Genomic DNA, 12,310 nt, shown 5'->3' with positions numbered 1-12,310 from the left:
GCAAGTAAGAGCTGAATATTTTAAAGTTTTCCCTTGTTCTGAATAAATAAGTGATGGACTGTGTTCTCTGTATCTGGAATATGGAAAAAAATATGAAAAATTAAGTATGTTGATAGAAAGCTAAAGACCCAGGTGAACCAGTAGTTGTTTCAAGTAGCTAGAAAAGAGAATCCTAGATGGTGGCTTACAAGACCTATCAGAATGGCCTTGAAATAAGGAAATAAGGTAAAAAGGGTTGAAAATTATATGGAGGGAAGAAACAACTAATGTTTACCACACGTCTTTAATGTATTACGTTTTGAAAGACCTGACTAACACTGCATTGAGGGAAAATAGCTTTTAATGGAGATTGAGAAGAATTATCATAACTGTAAAAAACACAGACAACGAACTTGAGCCTCACCGTTTTCACCATTTTTAGTGTAAAACAAGAGGCCTTTAGAAATTCAGTTATGGGAAAGAGAAGATCACTGCCAAAGTCATTCAGTCTGCTACAATCTAGGTCTCTGAACACGCAGAGATACTAGATGGATCATCTTCTTAACTAAAGAAAAATGAGGTTCTTAGGGAAAAGCTTTTACATCCCCTAGTAGAGACGTAGAAGAACAAACTTTAGAGCTGGTAAGACAGGAAACAGGAAAACTAACCTTAAATGCATTAAACATAATTATTCTATTTTTAATGTAATTATGTTACTGCGTCATAACACTTGAAAAGAAGGGATAGTTGTTCCCTGTGGAACAGAGGAAAAGAGCCATTAACATTTGGGACACATGAAAAATTATAGTTATCCATAGAAAGTCTGCATCTGTCAAGTGTGTGATTTTTAACATGAAGCAGAATTAATAATTCCTAGGCTCAGCTTTTGAAATATTTTGTATGTGTCACTTGTAGGATTTTTATGTCAGAATTAAAATTACAATTTCCTGAAAAATATTCTCCTATGTTTTAATGAACTATTTTCATGATATATTTGTTTGAAGTATTTGAAACCACATTATAGGATAAAAAATCAGCAGAATCTACCATTATGAATGGTTCTCCACAGACAACTAATTTCCATCTGGCCTTTTAACAGGAAAAAGGATTATTTTTTTGTGGTTTTTATATTATACTATTGATGGAAAATGAGAAGTTGTCAAAGACCTGATTTGAAACTTCATGGTTTTGCTCACAAATTTTTTAACAATAATCCAAGCAATTTTCTTTTCAAAGTGAATTTTAAGAGCCTTGCAATTCCCTTTTTTTTACTATCTTTTTTTTTTTTTCTTTGCTTTTCTATCTTTATTTTTTCTTGTAGGAAGCTTTCTATATATTGAATAAGAAGGTTTTGTTATTTTAATATTATATTTGGGTCTATTAATATTACAATTACACTATTAGTACTAATACACTACTGCTAAATGAAATGTAAGCTTTTGGCTTTTGACTTACTACAGTTAATTGCTTTTTCCTAAATATAAAAAGAGGAGGACACATGTACGTTTCATATACCACACTCTTCATAGCTGTTTCCTGAAATTATTATTTTATTTTAAATTTCAGTTAGTTTACTTTAGTTGATTTTACATCCAAGATTGGTGTTTTTGCAGAATGTGAACTTTAGTCTTTGATAATGAATCAAGGTCACTTTCAAACTCTTCTTTAGAGACACATCTTGACAGTGCTTACAACTCTAATCTTTTATATTTCCTTTGATCTGCTTGCTCTACTTTTGCTGTGATTCTGAGCAGCTATACTACTGGAAGGAATTAATATTATTTCTTCTATTGCAGAGCTCTGTGTTTTGGTCATTGTAAAGTTCATCTCATGATTTTCAATAGAAGGAGCAACATGATATGTTAAGGTCAACTGATTCATAATGTCAGCAACAATATTTCTAAAAATTAAATTAAGCTACAAATATAATGCAGGCATCAGCATGGGATAAAGATATCAGAAGTAGCTTTAAGAGGTATAGGTCAGTTAATAGATACAGTCTATCCTCAGCAACCTGAAATATAATTAGTCATATAATAACTTATTTAAACTATTTCTAGCATTTCCATATTATTTTCCTCTGCATACTTTGCCAATTTGATCAACTTTTTAATATGTCCATTTCATGTTTTATATGAGTACAACAGGAAATAAAACTTTTTTATTTTTCTTTTTTTTTTTTCTTTTTTTCATTTGAAAATGATCATTGCCTTTTGAAATAAGTTACAAATATCTGAAACAGCTTAGATGTTTATCCTTCACTATCCCACTGGTTTGCATGGAAAAAAGTCACAGGGGAAGATATCAAATAAGTTTATTTGGTTCAGATAGGACAATACAGTTGAGGAAGGACCTGAATCATCTTCAGTGGCCTAGAAGATGATTACAGAAAAGATGCACTCTTCTTTTGAAGTGCAAAGCAAAAAGATAAGAATTAGTGTACAAAAAGTGCAGGAAGGAGAATTCTTACTGCAAATAGGAAAATGGTAACTAAATTAAGAAGCAGGTTGACTACAAGGACTGTGAAATCTCCATTAATAGACGTTGTAAATGTCCATATGGACAAGACTAGTTACAAACTAATCTTTCAGCAATGGGTTGAACCAGATGACTTCTTGTTATCCTAACCAAAACAAGTTATTCCATTTTACTATTTTTCTCTTATTTAAATCTTGCTGCTTCCCTGCACCAAAGTACCAAGTTAATGAATCCTTAAATGAGAAGAATGCAAAAGTGAAAGGTCATTTAACCCTAAAAATGGGAAGAAGAGATATTAAAATTCTAATTATAGTATGGGTTTCCCCAATAAATATTTATTTATTTACTAATGAAAAACAATAGATTTCTATTAACTCAACAGTGCAAGGTCCTGTGAATTGACTGAATTTGTATTGAATTGAGATTTTTTTGTTTGTTTGTTTAACTGCCATAACAATGAACTAGTAACAGGAAACCATTATTTAAATTAGTTTGAGTTAAACTTTAATTAAACCTGTAGGGAGCAGCTCTGTTCAGTTAATTGAATTGCTTGTGACTTTAGAATAAATTTTGTGGAGTGGAATAATGCAAATGATATCACAGATTGCAGATTACAAATAGAAATTGTGGTGGTGAGTTATGAATGTGACCTTATTCTGTTCAGTAAAAACAGTCAGGAAGATAACAAAGAAAACAGTAGCTCTGAGGAATGGGGAACCAAGGAACATGTAAGCAGTCTTCACTGAGAAAAATACATAAAAAAAACCTAAGCAGATCCTAGAAGGACAACGTTGAAGAGGAAGATATTACACCAAAATTTTAAGCTTCTCAGAAAAAATGAGAATGAAAAAATTGTTTAGAACACATCTGTTTTATAAGAATTATTATTTTCTGAAGTTAAAAAAAAATTATGCAATAACTTGCACAATGCCAAAGTTATATCTGATCTTTCAGTTAGTGATTAAATTATGTGCTAAAATAATTTTTCCTGTTATTCTTTTCTAATGTGGCTGTGAGTGTTTTCATCATCTACATTAGTGTCTAATCCTTTTTTCAATCCAGGTCTTGTCTCAAGGATGTATTGTGGCAATGAAAACTACAGGTTAATTTTGTATCATGTAAAGATGTATTCTCTTTAATCAACTTCAAATTTGTTGCTTTTCAATTTCATTCAGTGTCTCTTTGTTCCTGTATTATAAACTTCTGTACATTTCCTTTCACTAATGACTGTTATTTAGATATATCATTATTGCATTTTCAAAATGTATTATCTCTATAACACAATCTTTTTCAGAACATTTGAATAAATGTTATTCTTACTTCACCCTCAATAACCAAATCCCTTTTATGATATGAACCTGTCAGGAGGTTTCCCTTATAATCTGCCTACTCAGTTCTTTCCAGTGCAAAATTTTATCTCTGCTGTTTAGAAATTATACTATGTTTAGTACTATTTCCTGGTTAGAAATAGATTAAATATTTTGCAATAGCAAAATATTTAGTTATCTAATTATAAACTGATTTTAATTACTATATTGCTCACAAAAATATATTTGCTTGATGACATGATGTAAATCTATATTTTTACACTGACTGTTAATGTCATTGAATATCTCCAATGATAATTTTTATAAGATCAGTCTTGTGTCTCAATGTACAGTTAATCTCTAAGCTAAATGGTTTTAAACAAGATCCAAGCTATTGTCATTAAAATATGGATTTACAATATAAATAATGATTTAAGAACCATTATTTTCCTTGATATTTTATGCCTGCTTCAGTTATGAGATTCAGTCTCCTAAGAAAAATAAAGAGCAAATCCAATTTGGCATACATATAATTTCTTCTCAAGCCAACAGATGTGTCATTCAACACAACATCTGCCTTTTACTTGTAGTGAGAGCTTATGTGTGAATTTATAATTTATTTTAAATGATCAAAAAACAGGTGAAAAATCTCTCAAAAACTAAACTAAACTAAAGTTTTCCTGTAAGAAATATTATGAAACCTACTTGGCTTTTAAATAGAACATGTTATTGGATGTAAAGAAAACAAACAAACAAACAAAACTGTGTTTTGACATTGGGTAAAAAGAAGCAAAATATTTGAGGCAGTTCTATAAATAAGATGCACTAACCAAGAGCTGGGAGTTTGCTTTAAATGTCAGCTGTAATATCTAAGTCTGCCATGATGAAGACAGAATCTTAAACATATAAACTACGCATAATTAATACAGGAAACTGTAAGTGCATGTCAGCTGTAGCTAAAATGTGTGACCATGCTTGCATAAATTCAAGCACATGTATCTGGGATGTTTCTAATATTTATATTGCTATTTTCAGGTCACATAGTCTATATCAGGCAATTCACCAGAATCGATTTATGCTACAAAAACATAGAGAGTATGAACCAAATAGAAACTTGATATATAAAATTCATACATTATTCCATAAACATCTTCCTGAAATTTAGGGAGTAAGGAAAATTCCCAATAAACTGACCTTTTGTCCCTCCAACCAATTAAAATAATGGCCTCGCTCCAAATATGTGATTTTTTTAAACATCTGTCTGTAAAGGAGTATGATCTCAAGTAGGCATTCAAATTCTTTTTCTGATAATCCATTTCATAGGTGTCTATGACTGAATGTAACCTTATTTTCTAATATCTGGATATCAGAGGCCTCCAGAAAGCAAAATTCTTTACATAATGTAGTTTAGATATTTAACATAGGTCAGTTGAAGGAACAGCTCATCTTCTTTACTCTGAAAAGTAGCCCAAAATGAATAGCTTATATGATTATGTCATTATCTAGCATCTAGAGCAATATTTAATGAATCCTAGCCTACATATCTTCTTGTACATGTATGAAGAAGTACCTGAAACTTGACAGCATCTACCTCCTCAGCATTCAAGCTAAGTTACTATAGAGTTTACAAATTTCAGTTTCTTTAGTGCAGCTAAATTTATATGTATTAAAATAATTGATGTAGGTAATACTAGTAATCTTAAAATAAATTCAGGAAAGCAGTAATGTAAATAATATGTAAATCATTGTAGATTTCAAGGCAATTTCAAGTCAAAAATGATTTGACAATAAGCATCAGATTTATTTTGAAAAGAAAGACATATGACTAAAGAGGAAGGAATCTAGACCACATGAAATTGCTACTTGAATATTGTACACCATTCTGGTGTCCACTAGAGAAAAATGCTGGAAGTTTTTTTTGTTTTTTGGGTTTTTTTTTTTTCACTTTTTTTCTTGAATTGCTGGGTTTTGATTATTTTATTTGGTTGGTTGGAATTTTTTTGCTTCTTTTCATTTTTTCATTTAGCATCAAAAATTTGTCAGGTTTGTGGAATGGCTAGGAATTAAAGTCTCATTGAATATTCCTTTTGAGATTGATAATTTCTTTTTCTCTATTTGCACAGCTCAATTTGATGTAGATAAATGAAATCATCACCCAGATGGTTGGACAAGGAATGAAAGGAGGCTACACAATGCCTGACTTTGCACTGCAAAACTAACAATGACATTGTCCACATGGGCCATTTCTTGGTGCTCAATTTTCTAAATGTTCGAGGAGCACAAATGCTTAACTTAAAGCCATTCGAACAAAACTGATGAAATCAATGCCAAATCTGCAGTAGATGCATGAAACCATAGCTCCTCTCTTGAGGATTAAAAATGTTGAGGTAGAGTGTAATCCAATGAGTACAGATCTACCCCTGAGCTAAAAAGAGATCCACTAGCACAGGCATACAGTTTCTGAATCATATTTAGCTTGCCAGTTATTACATCATATCTTCCTACAGGTACTCCATAAGGCTTTATTATAAATGATGGGTAAAAAGTCCCTGTACCCACTCTAAAACCCAAAACAGAGCATCAAAATGAGGAGCACCTAAGCATACATGTTGAAACACACACACACCCCCAAACCCAAGAATCCCACAAACCCACAAGAAATCAAAGCAAAGGAACAGGCAAAGCCCCTGAAAGCCTCTCTTTTCTATATTACACTTGTAGTAATTCTTTCAATAGTTCACATTTTAATTCCACAACTGAAATGTAAGATTATGTCTGCAATAAAAATTTAGAAAACAAAATGAAGAAAAAAAAAGAGATGGATGTTTTCTTAGATCCAATACTTCATGTACATGTAAATATTTCCTTAATCTATACTATATTAAACACTGAAAAAACAAAAGCATGCTCACTGAGGTAGCTTCCAGGATGCTGATAGCCTAAGTCATTGAAGCAAAAAAATTTTACTTCAGCGGGCATTAGTATTCCATAAGTTGGCATGCACCACTGAAGCAGTACTCATTCCATCACAGCTCTATATCCTGTTGCAATTTTATTATGCTATTATACAATGTAGCATATATTCACATAACCTTTGTGTTAGTTTAATAAGATAATAATAAAGCATGTTCTTTAAACCATCTATTTTGTGAATAATCATAACATACCATCCAGAATGCGTAGCATTTCTTTCTTTTCTTTTAATGTCTGTTACTTTTTTACCCTTAGGACCCGTCATGTGAACTGATTCTGAAAAGTGAACCACTATTGTAGAGTAGTGATGCATTGGTCTTGACTTGGCAACAACTTTCATTTGCAAGTGCAAGTTGCATTTGCTTTTAAATGCATGTAAATCTGTCTGATATAAATAAAATATAAAAAGTAAAATGAAATTTAAAGTTGTGCTACAAGAACTTTTATCTGGCTGTGATTGTGTCAGAGTGGTAAAAGTTGCATTTTTTTTCTTATGGAATATATATATATATAAAATTATTTTTAATAATTTTCCTGGACATCGTAAGAATATAAAAAAAAGCAGGAAAAAATAACTAAATTATAATTCATACAATGACAGAATTTTTAGGGTTGGAAGGAACCTCTGGAGATTATCCAATCTAACACCTTACCTAGAGCAGGTGACACAGAAGCACATCCAAGTGGATTTTTCATATCTCCAGGATGGAGACTCCACAACCTCCCTGGGCAGTCTGTTCTAGTGCTATGCCACCCTCAATGCAGAGAAGTTCTTTCTCGTGTAGAGAAAGAACTTCCAGTGTTTCAATTTAGGGTTCTTACTCCTGATCCTGTGGCTGGACGTTACAGAAAAGGCACCATTCTTTTGGTACCTGCCTTTGATATATTTACATTCATTAATGAGATCCCCCTCAGTATTCTCCAGACTAAATAGGTCCAGCTCCCACAGTTTCTCCTCATAAGAGATTATCTCATCATCTTTGTGGCCTCTGCTAGGCCCTCTCCTGTAGTTCTTTGTCTTATTTGAACTGTCTGGCCCAGAAGTGGACACAGCACTACAGATGTGGCCTCATTCAGGCCCAGCAGAGGGGTGCTATCACCTCCCTTGATTTGCTGGCCACAATTTCCTGATGCACTCCAGGATACCACAGGCCCTCCTGGCCACAGTGACACTGCCAGCACATGGTCAGCTTTTCATCCACCAATACTCCCAGGTCCTTCCCGGCAGAGCTGCTCTCCAGCAGGTCAGCCCCAGCCTGTGCTGGCTACTCCTCCCCAGGTGCAGGACCCAACACTTGCCCCAGCTGAACCTCACTAGATTTCTCTCTGCCCGACTCTGCTGTCAATTAACGTCCTGCTGAACAGTGGCACAGCCTTCTGGTGTGCCAGCTACTCTCCCAGTTTTGTATCATCGGCATTTATAATTGTTTTAGGATATTTTTTTGTAATCAGAAAATGAAAGTGCTGTGTTTCCTTGGTATATTTTTGTTTCATTTTTGTGCCTTAAAAATGTAAAATGCAAAAAATATGAGACCCTTTTTTCATTGCTGCTTTACACAATAAATTTACATTTTATCCAAGCAGAAATTACCCTTGTATCAAAAAGCAATGTATGCATTTTCTTTTTTTCCTGTTGTTTCCTTCAAAAACTTATTTCTTCCTTTATTTTAAGTAGGTATGCAGGTTCATGTGCATAAATATGTACTGAATAGTAAACCAGTCATAAAAATCATATAATGATTAATTTGTCTTCAGTGATTAAAAAAATATTAAAGGACTATATAAGCAATATACACTCAAATTTACATAAGGTGTATCCTCTACACAAAGAGGAAAATATTTTTCCAGATTTAACATTCTGCTTTGGACCTACTTGTTTTCCTTCTTAGAATTAGATCCAGATAGAGAAGCACATGTATGTCTTTGTTTGCTTTTATGCTCTGCCTCATGAATGCTTTTCTTTAATATTTACTACTTTACATTAAGTTATACCTAACATGCAGCAGAGTACACCCCCTGTCTAACAGTTCTTCTTTTTAATTCAGTCAAAATATTGCATAACACCAGAAGTGAAATTAAAATGAGACACGTAGAGGGAAACAAGGAAGGAAAGTTATTGAAAGTTAACACACCAAATAAGGAACCCAGAGAAATTTAACATCTACATGAATAGCAGGATGAATGAATCTTGTTAAAACTGCCTTTATGTCTCTTCATGAGGATATGTGGAACAATGGTAAAGGAAGATAAAGAAAAAGTGATTATTAATATTTTGGTCAGAATGTAAAACTACAGAACATGCAGGAAGAGGAACTAGCTTCATTAGCCTGTATGTAGTTTATTCAAAAATTAAAAATGAGAAAGCAATTTTGAAGTTTCATCACCTAGCATTGCTGAAAACATGTTAGACAAGCTTTAATTTCAGAGTTAGGAATTTGTTATTGTGGAACTCTGATTTTAACCTAAAAGAAACAAATAGAATTTTTCATGTTATAAAAAACAAAGCAAGCAGATGGACAGCTCTAACTACTAAAGATGGGTCAGCTAAATACTGCTCTTTTATGAAACCTGCCTATCTAAGCAGAGCAAAGAGTTTATTATTTATTGTAACTTGTACACAAGAATAAACAAGATGCACATTTAGCATTTTTAAATAAAAATCACAAAATGATTTTCAGAAAGAAAAGTCTGTATTTATTTGCTCTCATGTTCATAATTTTCTTGGCTTGACAGGAAGCCAGATTGCAGATGTTAAAGGCTTCATCTTATGAAAACCAATGCTGAACAGAAAAGGCAAGTGTACCTTTTCAACTCTCATGTTCTATACCCAGTGCAAACTGTGGCATTTATTCTGTAACATAATTAGAATATATTATTTTGTTTGCTCAATATTGCCTTTATTCTACTTCAACAACATGAAACTTACAAATAAAACATTACCATAATTTATTCTTGCAAACATCTTACAGTCTCTGGTGTTAATACAGTCTTTAGGTCAAATAAAAGCAAATTAAATAAAACTAGGTGCTGACACAGGTCAGAGTGACATCTGAATTTGATGGTATGAAGGAAATGCAGACATGTACACATTGACATATAATACTTAGAAAAGCTTAGAACATTTAGTGATAAAATTGTTCATGGTGAGTATATATGAGCAGCAAAAAGGATTCTTGAATGGATAAGATTTATAGAAGAATGAGGACAAAAGGAACTAAAATCAAGCTGATATGTAGAAATTAGAAACAAAAAACTGGGTTCATCACATGCTGAAATATTTGACAAAATATTAAGGTCCAGATTACTCAAATATGCAACATATACTGCTAAAAGAATAAGTAAAATAGAAAGTTTATATGATAAGAAATTTTAAATGCTACATAAAATTCAATTAGGAATATGAAGACAGAAGTTGATGTGAAAAAAGACTGCTGCAAAAAGAGAGATTATTCTTGAGTAAATAATGTCTCAGGACATTTTTCTCTATTCCCATGATTCTTAAACAAAACCAGACTTATGGGAAGGGAAAGGTAACACCTCCAGCTCAAGGCATCTCAGAGGTGCCATGGACCTTGTTGTCATACTTTGCATCTGTCATGTCTGCACCAAGTATTCTACATCACAGAATTATTCTGTATATCAACAACAAGTCTGACAGTTTGAATTTATTGTATGTGAACAGCTTGTCTAATCTATCTGGCTCCAAATGACTACAAACAGGCAGTGAGACCTGGGCCCTATGCCTTCATGCTTTCAGATGCTTCAGCTTTTCTTTATGAAAGGAATAAAAAAGGTGGATTCTTTGTCTTAAATTTCAAAGCAGTTCTTATTACACTGTAGCTAATAGGCCAGATAGAATAATAAAATCTAGGCTGACCAGAGAAGAAAATGACTGAATGAGAAGTGCAGAATAAAACCAATGAGATTTTTCTGAAAGCCCAGAAAAGAGAACATCCAGCTTAGAAATGGGGATGTATATGTTGCATTAATGATACAAACAGGTTTTTCTCCCTTTAGTGAAAAAAAAGTAACTGATGACCTATTTCAGAAATGTAATAAATATTTACATAATACATTTGTTTCTTCTTGTTCACATTTCTCATTCATCTCACATCTGCTGTGCTACCAACACCAAATTGCACCAAATGTTCCTTAAAGTCCATTTAAATATATATACCTGCACAGATGCTCTTTGTGTTTATTAAGAGACAATCTTCCCAGGTGAGCTTCCTTTCTCCTGTGTTCTCACTGGTCTTAGCAGAAGAAACAATCACATGTTTTCCCTGGGAAAGAAAAAGTGAGGGTATTGAAAACCCTGAAACATTTTTCAGAAAAAAAAAAAATTATTGCAGAAATTAATAAGCAATGAACTGTCTCTCAAATGTTGCATGACTGGCCTAAAACCAGATAGTTTCACCTCAGGAACGTGTCCCTTTACTCTTCTGTAATTACACTGTATAAAATTTTTAATAACTGTATAAATATATAATCCATATTTTGATAGGTATTTTCTCCTTCATCAATAAATTTCATATATATTAGCATGATGTAAAAATTATCCCTTAGTGTCCTTGTGGAGACACCACTCTAAAAGAAAAGAATTTAAAAATGCCTTTTCACTATTAAACTGCACATGCTTACTAAGTCACAAAACATTACAAAGAATAATAGAAATTGTTTGGAAACATTGTTACAGAACAACAGTAAGCCAGTTCAAGTAATTCGTTAGAGGCTGAATTTAGATTACTTCTCCTTCTTGAGAGCTAAGAACATGTGCTTATAGAAGTAACATGACAGCACAGTAAATCGTTAAGACTTGTTAACTAGATGGAGAAGCCATTCCACTAGTTACAATGACTGTATGAGAGGAATATTTTATTTTTTCTGTACAGTACTTAGGGCCTCTTAGAGTAGAATAGTAGAATTATTTCATACAATGAAGAGCTCTAAGACCATTCAGGATTTACCTATTCTAGAAAACTTGGTTGCTTGAAAATATGTGTATCTTCCCAACAGATGTACAAATATACCACTTTCCTAAAGTTTCTGATTATACAGTGAGAAACCCAAAATAATATATCATAGTTTTGCAGAGGTATAAATTGTGTTCTCTTCTACTATCACAGTCTGAAGTTTTTTGGTTTTTTTTTGTAGTTACGTTCACAAGTAAAAAAAGCATTACTGTAAATAGAAAAGATGCCTGTCTTCACAAAACAATGTGTTTCACATAATGCTTTTCTAAGACAGAAAAGATGCCTGTCTTCACAAAACAATGTCTTTCACATAATGCTTTTCTAAGACAATTGATTTTATTTTTTAAAACAAAATTAAAATTATTTCTTACAAACAAGCTAAAAGTGAAACACTGAAATAAAGGGTAATAAACAGACACCTCCTTGGAAGAACTATATAAGTTAGTTTGGTTGCACAATTTATATAATTTTTCCATATATTAATGGGAAATTAACAAGTAATTGTTCCCTAAATTGGTCAGAAAATTATCCTGGATACTATTATTCAAGTTTTACTACTTTCTTTCTAATTCATCAGAAAAAAAAAAATAATTACACAAA

The sequence above is a fragment of the Lonchura striata genome, chromosome 1 (assembly GCF_050655825.1).
Source record: "Lonchura striata isolate lonStrDom1 chromosome 1, ASM5065582v1, whole genome shotgun sequence".
Lineage (NCBI taxonomy): Eukaryota > Metazoa > Chordata > Aves > Passeriformes > Estrildidae > Lonchura > Lonchura striata.
The sequence above is the reverse complement of the archived record's forward strand: the minus strand, read 5'-3'. Positions refer to the sequence as shown.